The sequence below is a fragment of the Galeopterus variegatus genome, unplaced genomic scaffold, assembly GCF_000696425.1.
Source record: "Galeopterus variegatus unplaced genomic scaffold, G_variegatus-3.0.2 Scaffold186, whole genome shotgun sequence".
Taxonomy (NCBI): Eukaryota; Metazoa; Chordata; class Mammalia; order Dermoptera; family Cynocephalidae; genus Galeopterus; species Galeopterus variegatus.
The window spans coordinates 38,233-47,794 of record NW_007726297.1 but is presented as its reverse complement, the minus strand read 5'-3'; the positions used below and the strand labels follow the sequence as shown (position 1 = coordinate 47,794).

At 34.9% G+C, this 9,562-nt stretch overlaps 1 long non-coding RNA gene across 1 annotated transcript; it reads left to right on the top strand.

Moving 5' to 3' along the window:
* Window positions 1-6,162: 6,162 nt before the first annotated feature.
* Window positions 6,163-9,332, top strand: LOC103582946. Its single transcript, XR_549812.1, has 2 exons — window positions 6,163-8,618; window positions 8,851-9,332. It is a non-coding gene; the product is annotated as an uncharacterized LOC103582946 (long non-coding RNA).
* The last annotated feature ends 230 nt before the right edge of the window (window positions 9,333-9,562 follow it).

Here is a 9,562-nt window from a genome sequence, read left to right as displayed (position 1 = left end):
CAGGTATATGTTTGCGTAAAATATCAATTTCTTTGTGACATATTACCTCTAAAATTCCAAGTGAGAAGTTGACTTTTGTCTATTTTCTATGGAAAACTAATTAAAGTGCCACAAAATTATACTGACTGTCATTTGACCTATAGAAACCAATATTATTAAAGGAAGGAAGGAAGGAAAGCAGAACCAATTTTCTTCTACATGTGGTCAAGTAAGTGAAGATCCCTTTCTACACTAAAATCATGTAAGTTTAAAGTATCAAGCAAAAATTTTTCAAATCCCTAGGGAGTGATGACTTTGTTGCCAAACCATATTTGCATAAAACTTGAGAAGAACCTACAATAACTTAATTTCTCCTCTCTTCACAATTTAAATAATCTCAATTCTCTATCTGGTTCCAACTTCAAATCCCTAGGGAGTGATGACTTTGTTGCCAAACCATATTTGCATAAAACTTGAGAAGAACCTGCAATAACTTAATTTCTCCTCTCTTCACAATTTAAATAATCTCAATTCTCTATCTGGTTCCAATAACTGCTTTGCCTTTCAGATCATGTCTTTTCTAGCTTTTTGGCATGCTTTGTAATTTTTTTTATTGTTGAAAGCCAGAACTGGTGTATTGTGTAATAGGAACTGATGAAAAGGTCTTTAGTATGCACATTTATGTGAATCTCATTAGGTGTTGGACTGTGTTTGAGTTTGTTAAAGCTGTAGATGCTAAATTCCTTCAAATTCTTCCAGTGTCCTTGCTTTTTTGTTTCTGTTTTTGTTTTCTTCCCCTTCAGGCATTCCTAAGTATTCCTCCCCAGAAAGACTTTCTGTCTTGCAGCTCTCTTAACCACAGCTCACTGTTATTATACTGGAGTTCTGTTGTGGTAGTAAGTTATGCAGAAAGAGGAGTGTTCTAGAACTTTATAATTAAATCTTAGTCTTCTAGTGGGCCCGTGTCTGTGACATTCACAAAGTTTCTCTGGTTGTGTGCGTTCTCCCCTGCCCTCTACTTTCTTCCTTTGCTGCAGCATTCCCACTTTATTTCCTCGAAAGCATGACCCCTGTTGACTGTTACTCCCCCCCCCTTCCTTAAGTGAGAAAGACTGCAGCAACTGGGACCAGGTCTGAGAATTGTGCTTTGGCAAAGTTCTTTCTCTTGATGGTGGGCCTCTGCCACTGAGAAGGCTCTCAGCTTATTTCACAGTGGATGTTCTTCACTTTCTTTTGCCAGAGCCACAAGAGGACTTTTTTTGAATCTTCATGATAAGAACCTGGTAGGTTTCCTGGAGAGAAAGGCCATAAAAGTGTGGAATCCCTCTAAGACCAAAGCCCCCATGAGTTTCTCACTTATAGTAGTTAGTCTACAGTCAGATGCCAGCAATTCATCCAACTTAACCATTTAAGTGTTTCTGCTAATTTATTGCCCCAGTGCTTTGGCTCCATGTAGGCAGCTATTGGTCAGTGTATCTCTCTGGATGTGTCTGTCTTTCTAGATGTTGGGGTGACAGTTTGTCCTCAGACCTCAGTTCTCTGATAGGTCTAAGAAAAGTCATTGATTTTCAGTTTGTCCATCTTTTTTGTTGTTGTAAGCACAACATTGACACCTTTCAAGCTCCTTACATGTTGGCACTGAATACAGAAGTCCTTCCCCATGTGCTTTTGATATGTACATTTTGTGCCTCCTTAGTTTCTGACCTGTTTCTTTGTCCTGACTTTTTGATGTTTTGCTAGGGGGGCCTGACACTGGACTCTATCCCTTCTGACACTTTCTGGTCTATGTTGCTCTTTGACCCATTTTTATGAAGCACAAATTCAACTACAAAATATTTATGGTGTATGAAAACTGTGCACATATTTATTTGAATAAATAAATATGAAATAAAATATAGAAGACAATCTGAGATTAATATGAGATCATACTCAGTTTCCCTGATCATGTTCCGATCAACATCAGGCCTCATAAAAATTTTTAAGTCCAAAAAGAAGCTGAAGTAAGAAAGAAATTTTGCCTCAAGCTACCAGAAGATAATGTGTGAAGTTTACCCAATTAGCAAAAACTAAAGACTAGGAATAGTCAGTAATGCTCACTCATTACAGAGCTCAGTCTGAGGCACCAGATTTTTACGAACTTTTTTGGAATTCTGCTAAAATAAAATGAAGTATGAGTCACAGGGAGGTGTTTCACTAGTCAGGTGTATTCAATATCAATTTATTTTAAGGTTTAGTTATACTAACAGCAAATAATTAGAAGACTCCATAGGTAGGAGGAGCCAAAGAAATAACAGCATGGACAAAGATTAGACGTGTGTATATACATTTAAATATTAGGCTTCCAAAGAAGAAAACGCAATATAAAGAAAGATAAACAAAACAGAGGGAAAAAGGTCTACATGTCCTGTAGTTCTTTACATGATGTTTGTTATCAGAATGTTTTTTTTTCCTTTTTGTCTTTTTTACTGGCTGGTAATGGGATTGCAACCCTCGGTGTCGTGCCTGTACCGGGGACCGGCAATGGGATCGCAACCCTCAGTGTTGCACCCGCGCCACGCTCAGTCAGTGAGCGGGAACCGGTCACCACATGGCATCCCAACCCTTGGCGGGAGCGCCGCCACGCTCCCAAGCGGAACACTCTCCAGTGCGCCACCAGGCCGGCCCTTTATCAGAATGTTTTTTATGCACATGTGAGAGTCATTTTAACATGAATGGTAGACCCAAGCTTTCAGACTACCTCAGAGTTTGTTCACAACATATGACCATATATCAAACTACTGCAAAGTTTTTATAAATACATCATTTAATAATTTCTTCTCAAGTTGTACCCTTTTTTTCTTTCCATGTTTGTGGAAGCAGTGTCGAAGGAGAATATTTCTGTTAGGTTAGACAAACAAACAAACAAACAAACAAACAAACAAACAAACTGCTACTGCCCAAAACATGTTGCTGTCTCTTCCAGGTTAGAAAAAAGCATTAATAATAATCAAGCAGCAAAAATCACATGTCATTTTAGCTTTAGGGAGAGTATTATGTCTAGGTAGAAATGCAAGAAAGACAAACGTGATCTTTTACTCAATAGTCAACAGCAATAATCTGAAGTATTTGAGAGACCATAGTGTTGTGATATATTAAAAATAATGTTCCTAAGCACCCTCATAAATGCAACTTAAACACACAATTAAATATAGCATTAAAATGTTATTGTTATACAATAATATAACAAATTATGGGGTATAGTGTCTCTTAGATACCTGTGCATTTTATATCTCTGTTGAAGTGTCAGAATGTACAAATGTCACATGAAGGATGGAGTTACATTTTGTTTATAAATGCAGTGAATATTTTGTACTATATGCAATGTTGATTTTTACCTGAGATATGTCACCCGAAATCAGTCTAAGTTGTGAACAGTATTAAAAGTAGAAGTGGGCATTTTTCCCCATTTAATACCTATTCATACCGTTTACAAATTTTAAACTTATAGCCATTTCATTCCAGTTACGTTTCCCAGTCAGATTTCTCAATGGTCGACACAATTTTGAATTTAGAATGCCATCTCCTTTCACTATTGAGAAAGAAGGGCAGGTACGGGAGAGAAGGAGGGCTGGGGAGGAGAACTGAGAAGAACATTCAAAATATATTTCCTGTAACATTTTTCTTTAGAATATGCTGTTGAGAGTGAGGTGACCAGTTAGAGTGAGTTAAATGGGTTATTTCTGGGTAGTGGCCTTAATATTTATTTTTTTTTGGGGGGGGGGGCAACAAGCTCTATCTCTACATTCAGCTCTCTGAAATATAATTAGATTTGTTAAAACCTATAATCTAAAAAATAGCAGGCTACCTAAAACCTATTAAAATCTACAAATTTTAATAGATGTTGGAGCAAGGAATGAATTTATTAAGTCACGTGTTACTCAAGGGACATTCAGCAAATAAAACTAAACTAAATATGCCTACCTCATGACTTGAGATGCACACTTCTTTCCTAGGTGGTGAGCTCCTTAAAGGGGTGACCATATCTTACTCAATTTTGAATTCCAAGCTATTAGAAGATTCAATTAATGCTTTTTAAGTTGAATTTTGAAATAGCATTTTTCCCTGTTGGCGGCCTTATCACCAAAGTTTGCAAATATTCAGAAGAGTGTTGAATATTTAGAACAGGTCTCTGTAATTCACACATACATAGAAAGTGACAATGAGTGTATATTTGTCTTGTATGCAAGTTTGTTTCAAGCGAGCAATACAGGATTGATTTAGAAAGAGTTTTAAAAAATGTATAGAATTCAAAATAGCAAGAGATGGTTTTGAAGTTCTGTAGACTATACTGTCTAATAATTTTCTGTGATAAAAAAAGCAATCTAACTATTCAGAGAGAGAGAGAGGAGAGAGAGAGTGAAAGAAGAGGAGGAGGAGGCTGAGGTGGAGATGGAGGGGAAGAGGGAAATTCAGGGACAGCTTTGGGAAAGGACTTGAGGAAGCTCCTGAGCTTGGTCTCTCTTGCCTTCCTCTCTCCCTCACTACTGCCACCTCCATGTCTCCTATGGAAAAGCCACGTAACCGTTTGCTGTCAGAACTCCCTCCTGACATTGATGCTTATCAAAAGGAATTAAAGGTAGGCAAGAACCCAGATCAGGGGATACTGCATGTCCCTTACTCATGTTTTGGAGGTGGCAAGCACTCAATACGTACTTAGCAATTGCCTGGCCTTTGAGATCTTATGACATCAGCAGCCTGTCCTAAAATACCTAGATACTAGGATAATTCATATTTCCATGAATATTTAGATATGCTATCCAGTGCTTGCTCAAACATTTGTTTTAATAATTCACCATATGGATATGAAAATTGGATAAATTTGTTTAATATATTTCTTGACTAACTTGGAAATAAAGATAGCAGGTTTTCTTTTTTTGTACATTACAAACGTAGCTGAGTAATTGCTATGGGGCTATGTCTTGTGACAAGTATTTATTAAATATCTTCTTTAGTGTCATCTCTAAGCTAATACAAACCTTTACACACTTTCCCAAGTAAATATACTCTCCATGAATTTAATAGTGACAAAAAGAGAAAGAAAATCCGTGAAGTCTAAACCACCAATATATCATGAAAGTGGCACCAAAAAATTTATATTCAGAATAAGCTGTATTTCATTCAGCATTTAGAAAGAATAGGTGTTTTACCTTAAATGTCCATCAATGGATGACTAGAGAAGGAAAATGTGGAATATTTATACAATAGAATACTACTCAGCCATTAAAAAATGAAATTCTGACATTCACAGCAACATGGATGAACTTGGAGAAAATTATGTTAAGTGAGATAAGCCAGGCACAGAAAGAGAAATACCACACCTCCTCACTCATAAGTGGGAGCTAAAATAAAGGCCATAATAATATGTTGAACTTTCAAAAGGAGAGAACAGACCTACAGTTAATAGAGGTGGGAGAGAGGGAGGTGGCGGGAGGATGCAGAGTGAGTGAGGGACACAAAAAGTAATTATGATTTGTAATGATGAACATGCTAATGATATAGATTTGATCATCACACACTGTATACAAATAGTGGTAGTAAACTCTGTACCCATAAATAAGTATAAATAAAAAATAATAATAAAAAGAAGGATGGGTGTTTTCATCATCGTGGCCACTCCTGAGCCTTTTTCAAACCTCGACCAGCCGCACAGAATTGAAAGATTCCATACATTGTTCATTGCTTTCTTGAAACCCATGTCTTTGGCCAGACCTATGCATTGATGGACATTTTAACATTACTGACAGCTCCATCTGGGCAGGATCCCTTTCCCATTCCGGTTTCTCTGATATGATGCAAACTTTACATGCTCTTTAAAAGCTTTAATCTTAGAAAGGAAAAATGGCCACAACAAATTAGTCTAGTAAACCAACAAGAAATGCCTAGTTGATATTTAAAAATTAAGTTTGAGAAGCAGATTTTGTAAACATTATTTCTAAATAGGTCTAAATCCAAGTGACAAAGGCCACTATATTATGAAATAGAGAGTAATGAAGAAAGCCTTTGTTAATATAAGTGTGCTGTAGTCATGACTGCATGTACTTCACTTTTTATGTTAAATCTTTGTCTATCAAATATTCATCTTCAATAATTTTTTTGGTTACTAGAGAGTGAGCAGAGTGCAGGAGGAAAAGGCATTCTCTGGTCGTGTGACACTGTGCAAGCCGTTTAAACTCTCTGGATATCTTTTCGCTAGAAAATAAAAATGTTGATCTCTAATGTCATTTTCAATATTAATATTCTATGATTCCACTAAACCAGAGTCAACCTAATAAAAACTAAATTGTATTACAAGATGGAGTTAGGAAAACACTGGAAATATATAATAAATTTTCAGTAGGCTTACATTTAATAAAGGGCCTTTTTTACTTTATTTTGAAAATAGCGAGCTAAGAAGTGAAGAAATAAGTAAACGTTTTAAAGATTAGCAGAATATGACTGTCAGAATTCTGTTTAATTACATAGTTAGATTTCATCACATGATAACAAAAATGTAAGAAAATCATATAATTCTACAGTGCTAGCAATAGCAAATTACTTGTGGGAAAATCATCAATTAAGTTGTTCAAAAATCTCAATCTCGCAAAGTCGTGGTGTAAAGTAGTATTTTTAAACTGCTTTACATTTTTTTAAGTGATGAAGCAAACTTTAATTTAGCACAAGTATAAATTATCCTCCTTGTAGCAATACTATTTGTGCATTTCTTAGAATTATGAATAAGACATTGATGATAATAGATTAGGTTTATCTATTAAGAAATGAGATATAAAAATTATGAATTCAGAAGAAGGTAATTCTTCAACTATGTATTTCACATATTTTTACTCAGGGGAAAAATCACACAGACAGATTTAAAAATAATTTAATTTTCTAATTTTATTATTGCCTCATTATTATAATATTTTCTGTTCTAGCAGAAACTCACATTTATGTTCCAGGAACAGCTATTCCTTTACATTTTATTCCAAAAAGTGATTCAACTAGTATTTAAGTACAGATGTCCCCAAACTATTATTTATCTGGAATAAATTGTAACTAAAAATAAAGTATGCCAGATCGTATATTTTCCCACAGAAGCAAATTTATGAAGGGTGTTTTAACAACCCTTAACAAGGGGCCAAAGTTATTTTTATCAAAATGATCATAAAAATTATGTTTAATCAACTACAAATGACATCCCTTGATAATGCACAGTATGAATTCACAAAGTATATACAAATTAATTAAATAAAGATTTACAGAAAGCAAACACATAACACAATTTCATATATTTTAGAGATTAATATGGATAAGGATTTTGCGAGAAGGGATAATTCTGTGCAGATCTACCAGAAAAAAAAAAAAAGGTAAATTTAGTGGAACAAATAGAGTGGGTCAAAAGGCAGAAATGTGTGTATATGTTTGTGTTTGTGTGTGTGTATGTTAAGGTTGGGGTGGAGGGGGCCTCTGCAGGTCCTGGGAGCTCTCCTGTCATCTGCAGCAAAGATGACCCTAGCTTTCCGACTGTCAGGGAGCAGCTGATTTGTTGATGTCATTTATGCAATCCCTGCATAACTAAAATAATGATAGAGTGTCTTATAACTGGGAAGAATCATATTCTACTCTAGTTCTTCACCAAAATGTGGAGGTCCATTCCCCCCACTCCACCCATTGATATGCATATTTTTGACAAGAGTAAAGAATTGTTTTTTGAACTATACAATAGATGTGTAAATCTGAATTTGATTAATCGAATTATGATTTCATATTGACCCATATTATGTTAATATCCAATTGATATTTAATATTAAGACACTACTATCAGTTTGTTTCATATTTTTCTTGTCTTTTAGTTCTTCTGTCAAGTAGCTCATGATCTGGAACCACCATAAAAACTTTCTGAAGATGTTTTGAGAGAAATTCTTCCATGACTTTAAAAAAAAAATTAAAACATTATCTCAGTCTTTTTTTTTTTGCCTGAATTTGAGTTTTTAAATTTCAACATTAGCACAACTACAGGGTTATACACTTTGCTCCATTCAATGCACAATTCTGTGTCAACAGAAAGGGTCGATTTTATGCTCCAAATCTAAAATCATCATACAAGCAGAAAACAGATTGAGAAAGTTCATTGTATCAACACTAAAATTGGCCAAAAATAATGATTAGAAAATTTAAGTCCATTCATTCTTCTGACAACCGGGATGTAGAATATGAACTAGGGAAGCAGGCATAGAAGATAAATTAAAATAAAAACATTATTTAAACAATTATTAGAAGGAACATTACTATTACAAATGTATTCTTCCTCTCCTTCAACTATTTACATGAAGTTAAAATCTTAAAATTGGGGAAAAGTGCTTGGACATTACAAGTAAAATGTGGTTTTTATATTATTTAGCAATTTTAACTTATTTCTTATTTATCTGAACTTCAGTTAATTTAAATACTTACATACTGAAGTTTATAAGGAAAAACTTGATGTGTAAGGTATTTTAATGTAAAAAAGGTCATTATCCAAATTTCTGTTGACGATGGAGGCTTTTCAACGTTCACATGAAAAAATATGGCCCTGATGTTATCAATTATCTAACATAGTTGTGACAAATATCGTAAATAATGACATCATAAAGTGTTGTGAAGTGGCAAAGATCCCCAAAATAACCACCACGATTACAGTATGATGAATTAATAAGACTACAAAACACACGTGCCTACTTAATTTTTTTTACTTTGACTATCACTTTAGAATAAATAAGTTTGAATTTCAAAGACCTTCTGCCGATGTAAGAGTAAAAAAGCTTGTACCAATCGTTCATGACCTGCAAGTTTAGTGAATTGCCCGTAAATAATGACATCATAAAGTGTTGTGAAGTGGCAAAGATCCCCAAAATAACCACCACGATTACAGTATGATGAATTAATAGGACTACAAAACACACGTGCCTACTTAATTTTTTTTACTTTGACTATCACTTTAGAATAAATAAGTTTGAATTTCAAAGACCTTCTGACGATGTAAGAGTAAAAAAGCTTGTACCAATCGTTCATGACCTGCAAGTTTAGTGAATTGCCCCAGAAAGCTTCTCTATTGATATTATTGGTGTTCAGTCCAGGAAGAATAGGAGCATTCGAAAAATATGGGAAAACAGTTAAATGTACAGGGCTTATTTATTTTGAGGATATGTGGTGTTTCTCAACTCCCATGATGTGTAACAGGGAGACTAGATGGAGCCAAGAAGGCATTCCTGGGCCAGGGGCCTTGTACTAGGAAATACTATTCCTGGACGTTTCATCACCTTCAAAAAAGTTAAAATATCCATGATTTTCAGTTTTCTTTTGAGGGAAGCATAAAGTGGGATCTTTATTCTACATGACCTTTTAGATTGCTTCCAGAACTCCCTAACATTCCACCTGTCTAGAAAATGTGCCCAACATCTCATGATACTTCCATGAGGGTTTATAAACTATCAAAGGCATCCTCCGTTGAAACAATTGTAGAAATGATACAAGACTCACATTCTTGAGTATGAAAGTAAGGGTTTGTGATAGTTCCACAGAGAAAAAG